General features: G+C 39.8%; 1 protein-coding gene and 1 non-coding gene across 7 annotated transcripts in view; one reads left to right on the top strand and one right to left on the bottom strand.

The window, feature by feature from the left end:
• Positions 1-21,057, bottom strand: part of DMD (dystrophin) — a 2,389,494-nt gene that overhangs the window by 619,916 nt on the left and 1,748,521 nt on the right. The window lies entirely within an intron of this gene.
• Positions 2,777-2,848, top strand: TRNAC-ACA (transfer RNA cysteine (anticodon ACA)). The gene has a single exon. It is a non-coding gene; the product is annotated as a tRNA-Cys (tRNA).

Below are 21,057 nucleotides of genomic sequence, written 5' to 3'. Positions count from 1 at the left end.
TATCAGTGACCTCCTTAAAAAGTACTTCCTGAAATGATTTAACATTCAACAGTTTAAAAATCATCAAGGAACAGATAGTGAAAAGCTACTCCATAAACCTGAATATATATATATATATATATATATATATATATATATATCAAGATCAATTCCAAATCATTGGATACATATCCCTTTTTCTTGATATACCTACATTCTAAACTTTTGATCTTAACAGACCTTAAGAATCCAGAAATCTTTGACCAATGGTTTGAAGTGAAGTGAAGTCACTCAGTCATGTCTGACTCTTTGTGACCCCGTGGACTGTAGCCTATCAGGCTGCTCTGCCCATGGGATTCTCCAAGCAAGAATACTGGAGTGGGTTGCCATTTCCTTCTCCAGGGGATCTTCCCAACCCAGGGATTGAACCCAGGTCTCCCACATTGCAGGCAGATGCTTTACCCTCTGAGCCACCAGGGGATCAATGGTTTAAGTTGTACTTAATATAAAATCCTGGATAATTGGCTATAGACCAATAAACATTTGTTAAAACCATGCCCTTTTTATGTCTTTATGAGGTTCCTAGAACTTATTTCTGTTATTCTCAAAATATTTCCTTATGATAATTTAGTAATATTCAGATCCACTTAAAACAATTACTAGTTAAGTACAAATTAGCTCCCAAAATCAATCTGCAAATATGTTGTAGGGATATATATCTGCTGAAAGATGGTTTCCTTTTATGCTCCCCCTCCCATCTAAAAGTTATTAAGAAAAGTCTGTTGGCATGGAAACATTCAATTTGGCACCATCTGTATTCAAAATTCAATTGCTGCAAGCCTTCAGCCAATCTCCGTTTTTTAATTGGCAGAGCTTCCCAGAATGCTTTACAATTTTTTTTTTTAGGAAGCCAATCCATGAAGCGTATCACAATATAAAGCATCAAGAAGGTTCACAATACAAGCCGCCCTCCATTATCTAAGATCACACTTGTGAGGGCTTAAAACATTAGGCCTTCTGATAATTGCTTGGCATGGGGTTAATGCCTGAAATTTATTGCCAAGTTGTTTTTTTCTGCCTAATAGATTTCTCATTCAAAGAAAGTACTCATTTTACAAGTGACTTTAAGTATTAGGAAGACCCTGAAAAGGAGCTCCAGTGGGAAACTTGTATAGCATACATAGAAGAATAGAAAACAAATACAGAAAAGAAAGTTAATATTTTGGAAACAGCCAGAACCAAGTTTGGATATTAATTGGGACACTTGTTAGCTATCTCACTTAACCTTCCTAGGTCCCATTTTCCTCATCTGTAAAAGATCTATTATGAGGAATATAAAGTACACATTTCAGGGAAAATAGCATATTTTACATACACTGTAATGGCATTCAAAAACCTGTTGATCCCCATGGTCTTGAAGAATATTCCTCTGGAATATCAAGAAATAGAAAATCTATTTCTATCCAGCGTAATAGAAATGTTGTTAAAATGTATAGAAAAGTTAACAAAGACTTAAATTGTCTGACAAATTATTTTTAAGTGACAAGAGAATAAGGATGGATCTTGGAGAAGTGTAAAGATGCTTAAGTAAAAGAAAAAATGAAAAAAAATGTACATGCAGTTGTGGGTCTGATTTTGTCATTTTCATGGGATAGAGAAGTAACTCACCAATTAAGCACTGGTATGATTTTTTGGGAGTCTCTTCCAGCCCACCATGTTATCATTACCATGTGTGAACAGTGCCCCATAACTAAATAGAATCAGAACATCACCTTCTATATATTCCCAGGTGGGTCAGTGGTACAGAATCTGCCTGCCAAGGCAGGAGATATGGGTTCCATTCCTGGGTCTGAAAGATCCCCTGGAGTAGGAAATGGCAACCCACTCCAGTATTCTTAACTGGGAAATCCCATGGACAGAGGAGCCTGGTGGGCTACAGTCTGTGGTGTTGCAAAGAGTCAGATGTGACTGAGCAGGCACACATGTTGTTGTACAATGCAGCAGGCTTGCCAACCACCACCACTGCCCTACTGATCAGCCAGTCTCCCTCTTTGGTAATCCTTAAGGGGCAGCATTCCAGCTATATTTTACTGCTCCTAGATTACCACACTTTCAAAAATCCATGTCTTGGACAAATTGTTAATTTTGGTATTATATAGATTTTAAAATTTATCCAGTTAAATAATCTATTTCAATGCTACCTGATCATAGTATTTTGGTTCCATGAAAAGAGCAACTGTACCTTCATGCGTATCCTGATGAAAATGCTTTCATATTATTTTTCTTTCCCTTAAAAAAAATCTGTAAAAGGTATAAGTTGTGTGTTGACTAATCAGGACCTACGGCATATAAGCATATAAAGACAGGAAACTGCCTGGCAGTCAAGTGGTTAGGACTCGGTGCTATTGAAACTGTTTACCTCAGATTGGGACTTGAACCCCCATGGCTGGGACTCGAACCCAGCCAAAACCCACAGTACCTGGTTTCAGGACCTAATGAAGCTCAGGTTCTCGATGTCTCTTCACAGAAATAATTCAGTGAGAGACAAAGTGACAGGTAGGAAGTGGATTTATTCAGATTCAGAGAGGATCACACTCCACAGAGGGTGGGCCATCACAGAGGGTGAGTGCAGCCACGAAATGTGGCGTGGTTAGTTTTCATAGGCTGGGTAATTTCATATGCTAATGAGTGAGAGGATTATTCTGAGTATTTTTGGGAAGGGCTGGAGATTTCCAGGATTTGGGCCACTGCCCTCTCCTTGGTCTTTTGACAGTGCCTTGGGACTGTGATAGGGGCTTCCCTGGTAGCTCAGATGGTAAAGCATCTGCCTACAATGCAGGAGACCCAGGTTCGATCCCTGGGTTGGGAAAATACCCTGGAGAAGGAAATGGCAACCCACTCCAGTATTCTTGCCTGGAAATCCCATGGATGAAGGAGCGTGGTAGGCTACAGTCCATGGGGTTGCACAGAGTCGGACATGACTGAGCGACTTCAGTTTCAGTTTGGGACTGTCATGGCACCTCTGGATGTGTCATTTAGCTTGCTGATTAAGGATCAAGGTCTAATTAATGTCAGCTTATCTGCCATCTTGGACCCATTTGATTCTTATCGGTTTATGCTGTGTCCTTGGGCTATGTCATTCTTTCAAAAGTTGTGCCCTGTCTCTTTCCCTCCTGTTATACTTTCGCCTCTCTGGCCTGAGTTAATCACCTATCAGGGAACAAAGGTCAATCACACCCACCTCAGAAACTGGGAATCCAATGAGCCACTTCTCCAGGTTTCCCTCCAGGTGTTCCTAAAGAAACTCATCTCTTCAAATGGGAAGGTCAATGCCTCCCCTCATGAAAGTGGGTGATCTTAAAAACTGGGGAGTGCTGCGGCAGCATTTTCTCTGAGAAAACTGTAAATTTTCAAGTCACTATCCTCTGGATCCTTTTCTAGCCATCCCCTTTCCAAACATGGCATCTCTGTAGTCTGCTACCTACAGTACTTTAGCTCCTCAGTCACAGACACTTTCAATTTAGCATCCTGCTATAAATGAAAGTGTGTGTGTTGATAGACTGTTAGACCAAAGTTCTCCAACAGTGAAAACAGACAGTAGGAGAAACATGGTCCTAGATGGTCTCTAACGTCTCTTCTAGTTCTTAAGGTCTCTAATTCCATGCTTTTAATCTATCTTCCACTTGAAATGTATATTTCTCTCAGCTTTAAGCCCCCACTCCAGAATCACCTCTTCCATGGAACCTCTTCCACTGTTGCACTGTGACTTCAGTACACAGGCAACGTATCACCGGCACCTACTGCTGTGCACTGACTTGATAAGACTTCAGATCCACTTACTTATGATTTAACAGAAATAGTGTTAATCCACTTTTGTCCAAAGACAAGCAAAAACTTATCTTTAGGAGTAAAGTTGGTTTGATATAAAAATGAAGTAATAAGCTGCATCAGGATGTCATGACCTCAGCTACTGAGGGTCCTCGCAGTGGACTTATTGATAAGAACATGTGGAGAAGCCACTATAGTAAGGGGGCATTTAGACCATAAATACTGAGAATTTGTGAGAAACATCTGAGAGATTTGGTCTCACGGCAAATCTACCCCTTAGTTTTTCACTGGCAGCTGGATGTCAGCTCTCAGTTGGCAAAGCCATCTCTCCTGAGAAACAACCAAAACCTCATAGAAAGGGTACACCTTCACTAGATTTGGACTTTACTCCTTTATCTCCTCTTGCCTGGAACAACAGTGTAACTGATCCCTCATTTGTTTGGAGTATGTTGTTTCTTTATAGGCTTATTAAGAGAGATTACCCTCCAGGCTAGAGGCTTGTAAAATGTCCACAGTAAACCTATGTCAAATTGACTACTGGCAAAGTCAATCTCTGTTCCTGAGCATTATTTGCTGCCCCACTGACCATCACCCCACCATCCCACCAACAAAACAACTTACTCTGTGCCAAGCACTGGTTTTAGGAAATCTATGATAAATTAATAAAAAAAAACAAAACAGTCTGTACTCTTTTGCAGCCAAGTCTCTTTCTCCTTTGCATTTCTATTTTATTTTACTTGTGACTTGCTTTTATGCTTTGTTTTCTCATCGATGTTATTGTCTGTACACATCTATATCCCCCTATATTACCAACCCTTTTACAAAAGCATTCATATTTTATTCACTTTTATAAATCTCTCTCCCCCAATGGCCAGGAACTAATTATTAAATGAAGTAATAAATAAACTCATGGATGTACAGAAGTATAAGTAGTTTGAAACAGAAAAAACACAGGTCCAAAATGGTGTCACTTGCACTAAAGCCCATGATGCCAAACCTAGATTTAATACCTAACTGCAGTTTCAACCTTTACCAGAAATACAATCTTAATCAACCAATCTATAATTTTTGAGTCATTACCAATGAGATAATCTGCTGGAAGAAAAGGTAATCTGCATGATAAAACTTGTGCCTTCCCTACACCCCCTCAAAAAAAGGATGATGTCCTGGCTTAAAACTAATCCTTTCCTTTGCTAATTGCTCCCTTGCCCATCTCTTTCTGTAAATAATTTCCATTTTGTACAACCCCTTGGAGTTCCATTCTTGTTGCTAGATGGGATGCTGCCTGATTCATCCATCACCTAAAAAGCCAATTTTATCTTCAAGTGCAATAGGTTGAATTTTTTTTTAATAGATTAGTGGTGGCGATGAGATCTGAAGTGAACCTCACAGGTATTCAGAGACAATGAGAAACACAGGTATGGTACCCTACAAACCCTTGTGAGTTCACTCTTTCCATTTCTGAGGGCCATTAGTGAGTTCCTCTTGGTTGAACTCTGATCTTCCTGCATTTGAGCTCTGGATCTAATTGACTTTTTCCTTCACTGGGCAGGTCAGCCTGAACTGGCAGATGATTATTTTAAAGGCTCAACTGAGCTGGCAAAGGACTCTGCCTGGAACCAAGCCCCTAGTCTTTCAGACTGAAATTCCCCAGGGGAAAATGCCAGCCCTTACCTCTGCCCCTGGATTCAATGCTAGGGAGTGCTGATGGCTTAATCTGCCATTCCTTGTTCATTTGGAATCGTTTCCCAGATTCTGCACTGGGCATGGATGGTGGCAGCTGCGAGTCTCCATTTGTATGCAATCAGTCCCCAGTTCCCATTCTTTGTGGTCTGTTCATTCAATCCTTTCCCCCAGTCCAAAGTTCCATAGAAACTGTTGGTGGTTACTGCTGGAGCTGGACTAGGTCTGATTTGAAAACTGGACTGGGTGTGAGTTTAGACTAGGTCTGATTTGAAAACTGGACCAGGTCTGGTGGGAGGCCTCAGGTGGATATTAAATAAAAGCCAGTTACTAATGGGAATCTCAGAAGGCTTTTCTCAGAGCCATGCTAATCAGCTTCTAGTACTTCCGAGTTTTCATAAGTAACCTAAATCTATTTGTTGGGAGAAAATGACTTAAATATAATTGGAATAAGAGTTTATTTGTTGTTGTTTAGTCACTAAGTTGTGTACAACTCTTTGCGACCCCATGGACTGTAGCCTGCCAAGCTCCTCTGTCTATAGGAATTCCCAGGAAAGAATACTGAAGTGGGTTGCCATTTCCTTCTCCAAGGAATCTTCTCCATACAGGGATTGAACCTGCGTCTCCTGCTTGGCAGGCAGATTCTTTACCACTGAGCCACCTGGGAAGTCCCATAAGGGTTTATAGGTAAACTTTTAAGCAACAATTATATTTTATGGTATAAATACTTAAAAACAGTTTCCTAGATCTTTCCGGCAACTTGAAATCTTAGATTTTGCTAAGTTAAATGATGGGAAATCAATGGATATTTAGAGTACTTCCAAATAGGAGAAAACATACTGAAACAATGAACATAGGTTCATCTACTTTGGCTTCTAATTACAGAGAAACAAAAGATAAATTTGGTTCTAAACATGTCTTGTTCCATGCTAAGAAATTGCAATGAGAAAGCACACTTCTAGAAATTATAAAGAGTACTTATAATTCTGTCAATCTAAAGAATACTAGTGTAAGAGATAGTCCACACTTGTTTATTTTCTAAATGTTTCCTAGAAATTAATGTTTCTAAGAGTTAAGAATTCTAATGTAGTTAAAGCCAATTAAAAAAAGAAATATCTTTATATGTAAGAAAAGTAGGATGTATTTTTTGCTAAGAAAACATATGAGGAATAAGGACACATTTTTGTTAAGGGAAATGACAGTAATTGAGTATAAACTAGAACATCTGGTTTTGAAGGACAAACTAAAAGACTACAAAAGGCTGAAGAGAGAAAGGAGAACTTTCCTTGTGTAATCAGGCTAGCAAATATTAAATTGTTATTCTAAGGGCTTAACATTAAGCTTTAATATCAATACTGTACTTATCATTAAACTAGAACTTAATTTTTTTTTTCTTCTAAATAGAGAGCTAAGCACTGTTTCATATTAATCTGTGATCCTATTCATATTAATCTGTGATCCTAAGTCAGGTGTCCAAATCTTTTGACAACTTTGACTAATTTCTCAAAATTAAATTCTAAAAATAATGTGTTTTTGACCTGGAAGAAACTTGAGATTTTTCCAGAAGACCCTTGGAACATTCCAAAAGATTAGTTAAACTAATCAGACTTATTTGATAAGTTAAATTCCATTGGAAGCACTGTCAAACAAGAAGTAACATTAAGCCTTTCTTATATTGTGACTGTACAGGTATGTGTTATAAGTATTCCAGAAGTTGGGTGAAATTCCTGGAAGTCTGGTAAGTTCTGATAAACACACACACACAGAAAAACACTGTCTGCCACCAAAGTTGAGGCTCATACTAATGACTGAACCTGAGTATCAGGGAAATGCCTTACTTGACCTTCATGCAAAAGTAGTGGGAACAGAATTACAAAGACTGTGGCACAATTGGGTGAAGTCCATTCTGCTTCTGCAAAAAAAATGACCCCTCATTACCAGATTTTTGTAACATGGAAACAGTCTCCTCCAGAATCAGAGAAATTAAGATGGGAAAATAATGGCTGTAAGTTAAACAGTCAGGGCTATGGGAAACCCAAGATGGCCATTTTGCTTTTCCTAGCATCCTGGCAGTCCTAAATTTGGTGTTTGCATTCCTGCACCTTCCACAGTACATTTAAGAAAAACTATTTTTCTGTCCTCAGACCTCCTACCTCTTGACCCTTTGAACACCTGCAGTTGGACCTCATTCAACTGCCACTTAGTAAGGAGTTATCAATACATTCTCATTATTGTATGTATGTCTTCTGGATGGGCTGAAGCTTTCCTCCATTGCAAGGCTTATGCCTTCAATCACATAAGCAAAGAAATTGTTAGAAAAAGTGTTTCTCACTTGAGGTACATCTTTCATAATTTCCAGTGATCAAGACACCCACTTCATTGGGCAAATCATATAAGCCTTAATGGAACCCCTGTAAACTTCTTGGAGTTATCACTGGCTGTATCACCCTAAATCATCAGGCAAGGTCACGAGAACTGATGGAATAAACTGGACCCAAGAAGAACATGTATTAATAACATGGAGCTACATGAACTGAAAAGGATGCTCAAATGTTTTGTTTCTCCAGATTTAAAGGTAGCTTTTCACTTAAGTTATCTATGATTTACTGTAATTTGGTAAAGTGTACCTTCATGAACAAAGGTGAGGTATCAAGTTTTTCTTCCTACCTGATTACCCCAGAATTCAGAAACTCTGTGAGTATACTTATTTTCATGACAATACATTTATTTGCATAAGTTGAAAAAGAATTTGTTCTTTTTGTGACAAGACACAACTAGAAATATGGGCTATATTACCCAGGCTTTGACTGGAATGTCATATGTGAGAGACACATAGACTCAGATATGACCGAATCATCTTGAGGAGCTGCGTAGAAAAATCGACCTGGTATCTTGCTTATAAGACTTCAGCAAAGCACTCCTTTAAAAGGAATGTATATGGTCAATCATTATTCTTGCTGTATTCATATAAATAAGCAGGCCAAGTTAAATACAAACTAATTAGTTTTACTGTGATTATCTTTGGTAAAATAATGGGATAACTGTAGTGAAGAAAGTTGTTTGCACCTGTGTAGATAGTAGATTCTAGTCCTCCTAATTGTATTTGAGTTTTTGTTGTACATCAGTAAACTGGACTGGATCCTGAATTCTTTTTGTTTCCTCAAATATCTGGCTATGACTCACCAAACTAACATTTCCATTTTCTCCCACCCTTCTGATTTGAAATAACTAAGAATAAAGGCAACATTATATGGGCTTCCCCAGTGGCTCAGCAGGTAAAAAATCTGCCTGCAATGCAGGAAACACAGGAGATGTGGGTTCAATCCCTGGGTCAGGAAGTTCCCCTGGAGAATGAAATGGCAATCCACTCCAGTATTCTTGCCCAAGAAATCCCATGGACAGAGATGCCTGGCAGGCTATGGTCCATGGGATCTCAGAGAGTCAGTGAGCATACACAGACACACAGAGCCCTGCTGGAAAGGACTCTATCAACTACTTCCTGATCACTGACATGCTGAACAACTAGAAGGTACTGAGCCTCAGGTACACATCTCACAGTTAAGGAGGACTCCACCTGACATCTGGTGTGTACAAATGCTGAAGACCTTTGAAGAAAATCAATGGAGAAGTAGTAGTAGTAGTGGACATCCTTGTCCACTGCTTCTGCCCAAGACTTCTCAAGTTACCTAAACATGAAACCCTTTCTTTTTATTTTCCTTCACTCTAGAATTGGCCTGGAAATATAACACCCTCATCTGTATCTCCCAGGCCATTACTAAGGGGGGAAAATTCTGGAGTTTAGGATGATTCTTTCTTTCAGACTAAGAAATTCTCTTCTCACATGCTCTAAAAACCTGAATTACCCCTGCCTTGAACAGGTAAATATAACATATATACTCTTGAATATATCCATTAACAATACTCTTTAACAGGAATGGATTGTGCCCTTCGGGTCTTTGTCTGTGATGTTTATCGTTTTCTTTGGGCCTATGAATGCTTCCCTGATAGCTCAGTTGGTAAAGAATCCGCCTGCAATGCAAGAGACCCCAGTTTGATTCCTGGGTCAGGAAGATCCGCTGGAGAAGGGATAGGCTACCCACTCCAGTATTCTTGGGCTTCCCTTGTGGCTCAGCTGGTAAAGAATCTGCCTGCAATGCAGGAGACCTGGGTTCGATCCCTGCATTGGGAAGATCCCCTGGAGAAGGGAAAGGCTACCCACTCCAGTATTCTGGCCTGGAGAATTCCATAGACTGTATAGTCCATGGGGTCGCAGAGTCAGACATGACTGAGAGACTTGACTTGCACTTTCACTTTCATTAATGCCTAGGTTAGCACACAGCTGAGCTATGCCTGCTAGGTTATCTAACAGCACTCCTAACTATTCTAAACACGACCTACCAAGAGGCCTTCATGATTCAAGAACTATTTCTATTGCCGAGCTACTTTCCTGGTTAGGATTTAACAGAGATGAGAATATGACTGAAATCGAGCACGGCCCTATGGGGTTCCTGGATGCAGAAACTTTCCTCTGTCCCCCATTTCTTCTTTGCAGTGAATAGGCTTCAGCCTTGTTCCTTCCCTGAGTTCCAAAGGGCAGGTTCAAAGAGTTGTTAATCAGGAAAGGGAGGGGATGTGGAGACAATGGAAAAGCAGCCAAGAAACAACAGTGCCGCTTTGGGGAAGGGTCTTGGTTCCTCCTCCAGAGATATACACAACATTACGTTTGAGTTCTGCTGCAGAACTAAAACTCCCAACAGATAAAAGATGTTAAGAACTTGATGAACCATTCTTCACTCCAGAGAGAAGGTCACAGTTTGATAACCTCAAGAACCACAGAAACTCATTAGGAGAATGTCTGAGGTCAGATTAAGGGAATGCAGTCCTGTACATACTCTGATCCTTATCAGCAACCCAGCACTTGACCACAGCTATAAAAGTCCTCACCAAATATGCCCAGGATTGGGACACATAATTTTAAGGGTAGGAGCCTGCTGTGTCCCCCTTTGCCTGGCAAAGCAATAAAGTTATTCTTTTCTACATCACCCAAAACTCTGTCTCTGAGATTTGATCCTGCACTGGTGCACAGATGCCGAGTTTTTGGCATCATGACCAGGAGTTTTTCCTTAACTTTTAAGAGATGTTGTGGATTCTGTTGCTAAGACACCAGCTGAACAACAAAAATCCTTAGACTCTCTGGCCAAGGTTGTTTCTGATAATAAGATGTGTGCTCAGTTGCTTCAGTTGTCTGAATCTTTGCGATAGGATGCACTACAGCCCACCAGGCTCCTCTGTCTATGGAATTCCCCAGGCAAGAATACTGGAGTGAGTTGCCATTTACTTCTGCATGGGATCATCCCAACCTGCGCCTCCTGCATTGCAGGCGGATTCTTTACCCATTGAGCCACTTGGGAAGCCCTGATAATAAGATTACCCTTGATTTTCTTTTAGCTAAGCAAGGATGTGGTGGTGCTGTAACCAACGCTACCTGCTATGCTGAACTGAAATCACTGAGGAAGTTAAAACCCACTTAAATAACATCACTGAGTAAGCCGCTTGACTTAAAAGAGTGACTCCTTCAATGTGGGGTGGGGAGGGTAGGTCTTCCTTTTATTGTATTAAGTCTTGGGCACTAGGGCTCCAAAATGCACTCCAGACATTGGGAATCACCCTGCTTGTAGATTTCATAATAATCCCCTGGCATACTGTATCCTCTCAAAAGTTTTAAATGTATGCTCACAGATGCTGACCAACAGGAAAAAAGATCCCGCTACTTGATATGCCAGCAAATTTGGAAAACTCAGCACTGGCTACAGGACTGGAAAAGGTCAGTTTTCATTCCAATCCCAAAGAAAGGCAATGCCAAAGAATGCTGAAACTGCCACACAATTGCACTCATCTCACACGCTAGTAAAGTAATGCTCAAAATTCTCCAAGCCAGGCTTTAGCAATACATGAACCATGAACTTCCTGATGTTGAAGCTGGTTTTAGAAAAGGCAGAGGAACCAGAGATCAAATTGCTAACATCCGTTGAATCATTAAAAAAGCAAGAGAGTTCAAGAAAAACATTTATTTCTGCTTTATTGACTATGCCAAAGCCTTTGACTGTGTGGATCACAATAAACTGTGGAACATTCTGAAAGAGATGGGAATACCAGACCACCTGACCTGCCTCTTGAGAAATCTGTATGCAGGTCAGGAAGCAACAGTTAGAACTGGACATGGAACAACAGACTGGTTCCAAATAGGAAAAGGAGTACGTCAAGGCTGTATATTATCACCCTCTTTATTTAACTTATATGCAGAGTACATCATGAGAAATGCTGTCCTGGAGGAAGCACAAGCTGGAATCAAAATTGCCGGGAGAAATATCAGTAACCTCAGATATGCAGATGACACCATGCTTATGGCAGAAAGTGAAGAGGAACTAAAAAGCCTCTTGATGAAGGTGAAAGAGGAGAGTAAAAATGTTGGCTTAAAGCTCAATATTCAGAAAACTAAGATCATGGCATCTGGTCCCATCACTTCATGAGAAATAGATGGGGAAACAGTGGAAACAGTGTCAGACTTTATTGTTTTGGGCTCCAAAATCACTGCAGATGGTGATTGCAGCCATGAAATTAAAAGATGCTTGGTCCTTGTAAGAAAAGCTATGACCAACTGAGATAGAATATTAAAAAACAGAGACATTACTTCGCCAACAAAGGTCTATCTAGTCAAGGCTATGGTTTTTCCAGTAGTCATGTATGGATGTGAGAGTTGAACTATAAAGAAAGCTGAGCACTGAAGAATTGATGCTTTCGAACTGTGGTGTTGGAGAAGATTCTTGAGCATCCCTTGGACTGCAAGGAGATCCAACCAGTCCATCCTAAAGGAAATCAGTCCTGAATATTCATTGGAAGGACTGATGCTGATGCTGAATCTCCAGTACTTTGGCCACCTGATGTGAAGAGCTGACTCACTGGAAAGACCCTGATGCTGGGAAAGACTGAAGGCGGGAGGAAAAGGGGAAGACAGAGGGTGAGATGATTGGATGGTATCACCGACTCAATGGAGATGAGTTTGGGTAAACTCCAGGAGTTGGTGATGGACAGGGAGGCCTGGTGTGCTGCAGTCCATGGGGTCGCAAAGAGTTGAACACGACTGAGTGACTGAACTGAACTGGACTGAACTGAAAACCAGAACATCAGAAAATAAGTGAAGAGAATGACCAAGTTAAAAATTGTGACTCAAGTTCTGGCCTATGAGTATCACCAGCGTTCAGCAAAAAAAGTCATGATCTATAGGTACCAGGCCAAAGATCAACAAAGCTTCAGAGCTGTAGTTGAGAGTGAAGCTAATGCCTTACATTTTGATTACATCTCTGTTAGGTGAGAGTGTGATCAAAAGGGGGATTGTTAAAGAGAAAAACTATAGGCCCATAATGGCATCACTTGTGCTGAGGTCCATGATATCCAACTTAGATTTAATACCTAAACTCATTCCAATTTCAACCTTCACCGGAAATGTAACCTTAATCAAATAGTCTGGAATTTTCTGGTCATCATCGAGGAAGTAACCTGTCTTGTGAGCCCTCTCCATCTCCCAGAGGAACAAGAGCAATTTGCATGACAAAACTCCTGCAGTTCCCCTCCCCCTAAAAAATGTGTCCTGGCCCCAAACTAAGCCTTTCTTTTTTTCTCTTAATTGCTTCCTTGCCTCACCCTTCCTATAAATACCTTTCATTTTGAACATTTCCTTTGAGTGCTCTTTTAGTTACTAAATGAAATGCTTCCCCATTTGAACTACCTAGTAAAGTCAATCAGATCTTCAAATATTTGTTTTTTAACAATGGGGAAATAAAAAAATCATAAACCCATATATTTATAAAAATATTGTTTCTATTTCTTCTGTGGCATATATAAATCTTAACTAATACTACAATAAATTTATTTCTGTTTAGTAACAGACACCTTAATTTAGGAGAGCGTATTATTGCTTTCTTGGAATACCGTATAATTTCTAGTCTGAAACCTTAAGCACTGTAAGTACATAATCAACATTTGATATACAAATGTGTGAATGAAAATTTCATTATTTTAAGCCTATATTTGCCCTTCATGTAATTTTAATATTAATTCACACTCTTAAGTAAAAATATTAGGTCAAGTTTAAAATATAATTCAGCTTTTGGGAAATGAATAAAATAATCTTTCAACCCAAACTGATTTATTTGTATATATTAGGTCCTTATAAAATATTTTCAGATTTACACATTTATAAAAGAAAGTCACCAGTCTCATCAGTTCTTTTTCTTTTAAAAGAGAGTCAATCTGTATCTAATTTCTTTCTAAAAGCTTGAAGGTGAATTTAATTAGTAAGCACTGAAGGGGAGCAGAATTTGTCACCCCAAAATATAGCTCTTTTGTATAAGGAGTATTTCAGTCTGATTCTTTTTAAGAAAAAGCAGACATGGGACAAGCTCTAAAAACTGAGGAGAAGTTATCCTTTTGTAAGAGACATTTACATTTATAATGGAAATCTTCATTTGTAAGGGTGTCTCCCTCTTTGTACCAGGAAAAGAAGAATGACTTTAAATCTTTAGAAACTCTGGAGAAGGAATACCCACTCCAGTATTCTTGCCTGGAGAATTCCATGGACAGAAGAGCCTGGCGGGCTACAGTCTAGGTGGTCATAGATGAGTTAGACATGACTTAGCAACTACAGAACAACAACAACAATAATTACAACAGTATAGTTGTTGTCAGTAAACTGTCTTTAAGAAATGCTGTATTTGACAGAATTACAGACATGGAGAACAGACTTCTGGCTGCCAAGGGGAAGGCAGATGAGGGAAGGATGGAGTGGGAGTTTGGGGTTAGCAGATGTAAACTCATATATATGATGAATAAACAACAAGGTCCTGTGGTATAGCCCAGGGAACTATATTCAATATCCTGTGATAAACGTAATGGAAAAGAATCTGTAAAAGAATGTGTATATATACATATGTATAAAGGAATCATTTTGCTGTACAGCAGAAATTAACACTGTAAATCAACTATACCTCAATAAAATAAATTTTTAAAAAATTAAAAAAAAATCTCTAGAAACTCTCATCAAAGGAGAAGACATGGATTTAAATCTGCAGAACAACCTTACACTTGTTCACTGTGCTTTTCCTGGCAGCCTCCATAACTGGCTTCCCTCCCACCACCAATATCTTCTTTTGTCTTTAGCTGAATATTAAAGGTAGTGGCTTGGGCCATTTCAGGGAATTACTCAATTTTCTTGGGTATTCATGTTATTAAACTTCTGTTTTTCTCCTGTTTATCTTTTATTATGGCAGGTGTCTCAGCTAAGAACCTAGAAGGGCGGAAGGAAAATTACTTTTCTTTCCCTATATAGTCAACAATTTTTATCTGAACTAGACAGTTGTATATGCCAGTGACTTTAGAGGATGGAATTTTGAATTAGGAATCTGGCTCCTATATTCCTGATAAAGACCTATTATATAATCTCTAGTTCAGAAATATATATAAAGTTAACCTGTTTTGAATGGCCATGCAACTTGCTAGTGTATATATATATATATTTAGAACTAGGATGTAAAAATAATGAAATGATACCATTTCATCAAAACATAAATGAAATATGATTAGTACTGTTAAAATAAACCATCTCCCAAGTGCCTATCCCAGATTCTGGTACTAACTGATGCAAACTATCATGGTCAGTCTGGTTGTTTTAAGTCTTAAAATATGTACAACTCATTACCTACCTAATGAAGTGTAAAGCCAAGGGATGTAATGTTTTTAATGGCCACAGCACATCTTGCTGGCTGCCCCAAGCTGATATTTATTCTACTTCCCCTGGGGACAACAGTTACTTAGTCATACACTGTTTTCTTTATATAACACAAATCCACATTCTTATTTTGTCTTAAGTTGTATCCTGACTTCCTGAGTTGAGCTCTTTGAACCCTTTAAACACATATCATGATAAAAAGGAAAATGACATTTTCATTAAAGTAGAAAAGATACCAAGAATCTGAATCCAAATTTCCACTTTCAAGCTTGGGGTGGTGGTGGCAGGTACTGAGGGTTCTAAAGATTTAGAAAGAACTCTCTTTTTACATGGCATTCTCATTTTGCTCAAATCAGCCAAGCCACCATAAGTGAACTGGAGAACATCTTACACATCCCAGTATATTTTCTGCAAGGCTGAGGTATGTGGGGGCTTCCCTGGTGGCTCAGATGGTACAGAATTCACCTGTAATGCGGGAGACCTGAATTCGATCTCTGGGTTGGGAAGATACCCTGGAGAAGGAAATGGCAACCCACTCCAGTATTCTTGCCTGGAGAATACAATGGACAGAGGAGCCTGGCAGGCTACAGTCCATGAGGTTGCAAAGAGTCGGACAGGATTTAGCACAGCACAGCATGAGGTATGTGGATAGGAATCAGACCAGGGTGCTTTTAAAATCTTTTCTGTTTCTAAGAGATGGTACTAAAAAGACTCTCAATCTCTTACAATTGAAAAGCCACTCATCATTCCAAAGTCTGGGTGTGTCTGCCATGGGTTTTGCTTGCTTTTTGTTTGTTTCTTAAGCAGGGCATTTTATTACTCTCTTCAGGCTAATTCTATCTAATGGTGACTCATGGCAGCTTGTAGCTTTCCACTATTTGCCAGTTACCCTGTGAGACAGTTCATTCAATTAGGAAGTACTTATGGTGTGCTTGTTATTCTCAGAATAAAACGCTAGAATTACAGGAATTCAAACATAAAGGAGTCACACTTTGAAGCTTACAGTTCAGTCAAGGAGATAAAACATACTAGGCAGAAGATGGGATTCCCAGGTGGTGCATTGGTAGAGAATCTATCAGCCAATGTAGGAGACTCAGGAGATGCAGGTTTGATCCCTGGGTTGGGAAGATCCCCCGGAGGAGTAATGGCAACCCACTCCAATATTCTTGCCTGGAGAATTTCATGGACAGGGGAGGCTGACTGGCTACTTACAGTCCATGAGGTTACAAAGAGTCAGACACAACTGAGCATGCTCACATGCACGCACACACTTAGGGACACACAGAGAGACATGATGCTGCTTAGAACTCCTAATCTCTGGCATTTAGTAACTTACAAATGTGACTATGTGAGAAAGAGACCTGCTCCCTGGTGCACTTCCATCTCCGAACTATCAGTGAAATAGAGGAACAGAATCTCTTGCTGGAAACCTTTTTGTTTTGTTTTTTAACATATGTTGGCTCCTTATCTGAGAAGTTTTAAAGGTGACTTTCCTTAAGGTTAAGAATGAATCCCCTTAGGGATCTTTAAGTCTCATGATTCAGTAAATACCTGGTATAATTTAACTTTATTGAAATAATCTATCACAAGCTAAAAAATATATAAATATACATCAGTATTACATATAAAATTTTCATATAAATCTATATACATGAATATATAAGAATATAATTAGGTATATAAATGTGTACCTATATACATTTATGTATTTCACATATACACTTACAAACTTTCAATAACTGAATCTCAAATGTTGTCTCCCTTTGGCATTGGTTTGGGGAAAGAACATCCACCTAATATCCTTTTTAGAATCAAAAGACTTGGGTAAAATCGTGACTCTACCATTTGCTATCTGTGTGGTGACCTTGAACAAGGTATTAATAGCTATCACCCTTGATATCTTCATTCATTTAATGAGGACAATACAGTTGGTCCTCTATATCTGTGGCCAGAGGGCCAGCTGTACTCACTGTTCTTCAGTATTTTATATAAGGGACTTGAGCAGCTGTAGACTTGGGTATTCACCGAGTCTCCTGGAACCACCCCCCACAGAAACTGAGGAATAACTGTATCAGCTTTAGGTGATACTGTGGAAATCAAATCAACTCACACATGCAACAGAATTCTTGGTCCAGTTCATATAAAACGTAACACTGATCTAAAATATTATTATTATTTATGAGATATTTTCAGATTTGAATAAAATCTGATTTTGCCAAATAAATAAGTAAACATTTTAACAGCTCTAACGTCTCAAACTTTGCCACCTCATGCGAATAGTTGACTCATTGGAAAAGACTCTGATGCTGGGAGGGATTAGGGGCAGGAGGAGAAGGGGACAACAGAGGATGAGATGGCTGGATGGCATCACCAACTCGATAGATGTGAGTTTGAGAGAACTCCGGAGTTGGTGATGGACAGGGAGGCCTGGCGTGCTGCAATTCATGGAGTTGCAAAGAGTCGGACACGACTGAGTGACTGAACTGAACTGAACTGAATTGAACGTCTCAAATGTTTCATATATTCTGGAGTTCTCTGGGATGTGTTTCCAGTTATCAAAACTCCTGAGAGGGAAACCTTGACATTTTGGGTGCTCTGCCAAATGCTAAGAAAAAAAAAAATATATATATATATATATGTGTGTGTGTGTGTATATATATATATATATATATATATATATATATGTATATATCGGAGAAGGCAATGGCACCCCACTCCAGTACTCTTGCCTGGAAAATCCCATGGATGGAGGAGCCTGGTAGGCTGTAGTCCATGGGGTCGCTAAGAGTCGGACACAACTGAGCGACTTCCCTTTCACTTTTCACTTTCATGCATTGGAGAAGGAAATGGCAACCCACTCCAGTGTTCTTGCCCGGAGAATCCCAGGGATGGGGCAGCCTGGTGGGCTTCCATCTATGGGGTCGCACAGAGTCGGACACGACTGAAGCAACTTAGCAGCAGCAGCATATATATATATATATACTCCCATTCGATTTATTGCTATGTGCCACAAAGTATGTTTGGCCTGGTGCCCAACACTGAGAGACACATGACCTGATACTCTAAAACTCTGAGCAATTTCCAAGTAATATCAATCATCAAGAAAATCCGTCCCTTTTACAGCCCAATAGGATTGTGGCTTTCCCTTTCAGTGGTCCCTACAACAGCTCAGACTCCACAAAATCTCTCAGGAGGAGTCAGTAAAGTACCATTGTTTCAACAGGCCAACATGAGCCTATATATTCTTATGTTGTTCATATGACCTTATCTTTCTGCACAATTACACTTGATGTTCACATTTTCAGGATGACTGCATTTTATCAATTCATGGCACGGTTTTCTGTTTAATTATGGAGCGAGGTGCTTTCTTCTCATTCTTATTCTGTACATTTGAGACCCAATTTTATCTTTTCAAACATTCTCTTGTTTATTACACATTTTTCTGATAACAAATGAAATCAGGCTGGTATATGACTCTCTGCCTTTCCTTCCCTCCACCAATTCTATTTACTGTTCTGCAAGCTAGTTGTGGCTCAAGGCAACAATTCTAAGGCTCCTTTACTGGAGAGAAAAGTCTGATTGCAACAGCCAGGTTTACTGTTCTATCAGTGCCCTGTAGACTTCACAGGGGACTCTCAGTGGATTGACTTCTGTTACCCAGAGTCAGAATATTTACAGTTGGCAATAAACTAGACTGTGCAGTAGTTGGAAACCATAAAAATAGAATGCCCTTCATAAATAGTTTTTCTTTATCTTAATACTGAATAAAATACTATAAATCATTTCATTCAGAAAGTCTTGATGTAGAACCTATTTTTTTTTCCCCAAGGCCTTAGACTGGAATTTAAGAGAATCAACACTCTCTGAAGGAAAACTTTTTGAACACGTAGTAAAGTTTCTGTGTATAGACAGAAGAACTATTCTCAATCTTCATGTACCTGTTTTCTAGATGTAGAAAACGCTTACCTTTCCAGCAGGGCCCTGTAACTGTTGACACCTTGCAGACCTAGTGGAACTGTCAAGGAGGAAGATAGCGGAATGTGATGGACTGAATGTTTGTGTCCTTCCAATTTTCACATGCTGAGGCCTTAATGCTCCATGTGATGGTATGTGGTGATGGGGTCTTTGGGAAGCAATGAAGTTTAGATGAGGTCATGAGGGTGGGTCCTCACGATGGGATTGGCATTCTGCTCTCTGCGAACTGGCCCTCTGTGAGTTAGGAAGGGGTTCTCACTAGGAACTGAATCTGCAGGCACTTTCATTTTGGACTTCTCAGCCTCCAGAACTGCGAGAAATAAATGTCTATTATTTCACTTACAGGGTCTATAGTATTTTGTCACAGCAATCCAAGATGATCAAGACAATGTTATTTTTGTAGTGATTTGCCATTTGAGAAGGGCTTTTCTCGATGTCACGTCACTTAATCCTGAGAGCAATCTGGTACAGAAGGCATCAGAGCCCAGTTTTATAGATGAAAAAGCAAAGCATCAGAGAGAGACTATGTAAGCCGCCAAGGATCTTTAATGGTGAGTGGGGGCAAGATTTAAACCACATTTGCCCGTCTTAGATCCACTGCTTTCAGCACCACATTACTCTTAGAATGAAATTAAGGAGAGCCATTCTTAGGTATTTGTCTCACAAACATAAAAGAAATAATCATCACTGTCATAATCCTTGTCATTATCCACTGCCCAGGTAGGCTTCCAAAGCTCGAGAGCTTTCTTTCCAAATCCCATAATCCCCACATGGAGCTAGGCTGGGTGGACTTGACATAATTACCACCATGTCCAGCAGCTATAGAAAAGTCTTCATGGGTTCTCTTTCCTTTAAGTGTGTACAGGGAGGATCAAGGGCACACATTGGTGGTCTGCCATTTTCAGGGGAAGGGGAGCTTGGACATTTGTTGGGGTGTCTGATTGAGATGGTCAAAGCAACATGTGATCATGTTTCATAAAACTTTCATTCTAAGGCTTAAAAAAAAATCCTACGGTGGGCAGCTCCAAAGTGCTCCCCAATGATCCTTGTGTATGTGTGCTAAATTGCTTCAGTCCTGTCTGACTCTGTGTGACCCCATGGACTGTAGTCCACTAAGGTCCTCTGTCCATGGGGATGCTCCAGGCAAGAATACTGGAGTGGGTTGCCATGCCCTCCAATAGGGGATCTTTCCAACTCAGGGATCAAACCCATGTCTCTTTACATCTCCTGCATTGGCAGGCTGGTTCTTTTCCACTAGTGCCATGTGGGAAACCCCCAATGATCCTCACCTCCTGATATTTATGATTTTTGGAGTCTCTCCTTCCTCCACTTCACTGCATCAGGGCTGATCTGTGACAAATAATTTCCTAGAGAAGGAACAGTATGAATTCTGAGGCTAAGTTACAGGGACACTCAAGCAGTCCCACGGAGAAGTTCATAGAGAGAAGAACCAGCTAGACAGCACCACCTCACAGATGACATGGGTGAGCCTACCAGAGAGTGACCCCCCAGCCCCAGTCAAGCTTTCACATGCCCGTAGCCCCAGGTGCCTACTGTCTGCAATCTCATGGGAAATCCCAAAACAGAACCACTCAATCGAGTCACTAGTGATTTCCTGACTTAGAGAATCTGTGAGAGATAATAAATGATTGTTGCTCTTTTAAGGCATAGAGTTTCGGGGTTATTTTGCAGCAACAGGTAAACACAAACTCTCTTTCTTCATTCAAGTGGAGTAAGCCCAGCTCAGTCCTTTACATATAAAAAAGTCACAAGCCAATAATCCTGTTTACTTCATAAATGTTTCCCTT

Source organism: Bubalus kerabau, chromosome X (genome assembly GCF_029407905.1).
Source record: "Bubalus kerabau isolate K-KA32 ecotype Philippines breed swamp buffalo chromosome X, PCC_UOA_SB_1v2, whole genome shotgun sequence".
NCBI classification, from domain to species: domain Eukaryota; kingdom Metazoa; phylum Chordata; class Mammalia; order Artiodactyla; family Bovidae; genus Bubalus; species Bubalus kerabau.
This window is presented reverse-complemented; position numbering and strand designations above follow the sequence as displayed.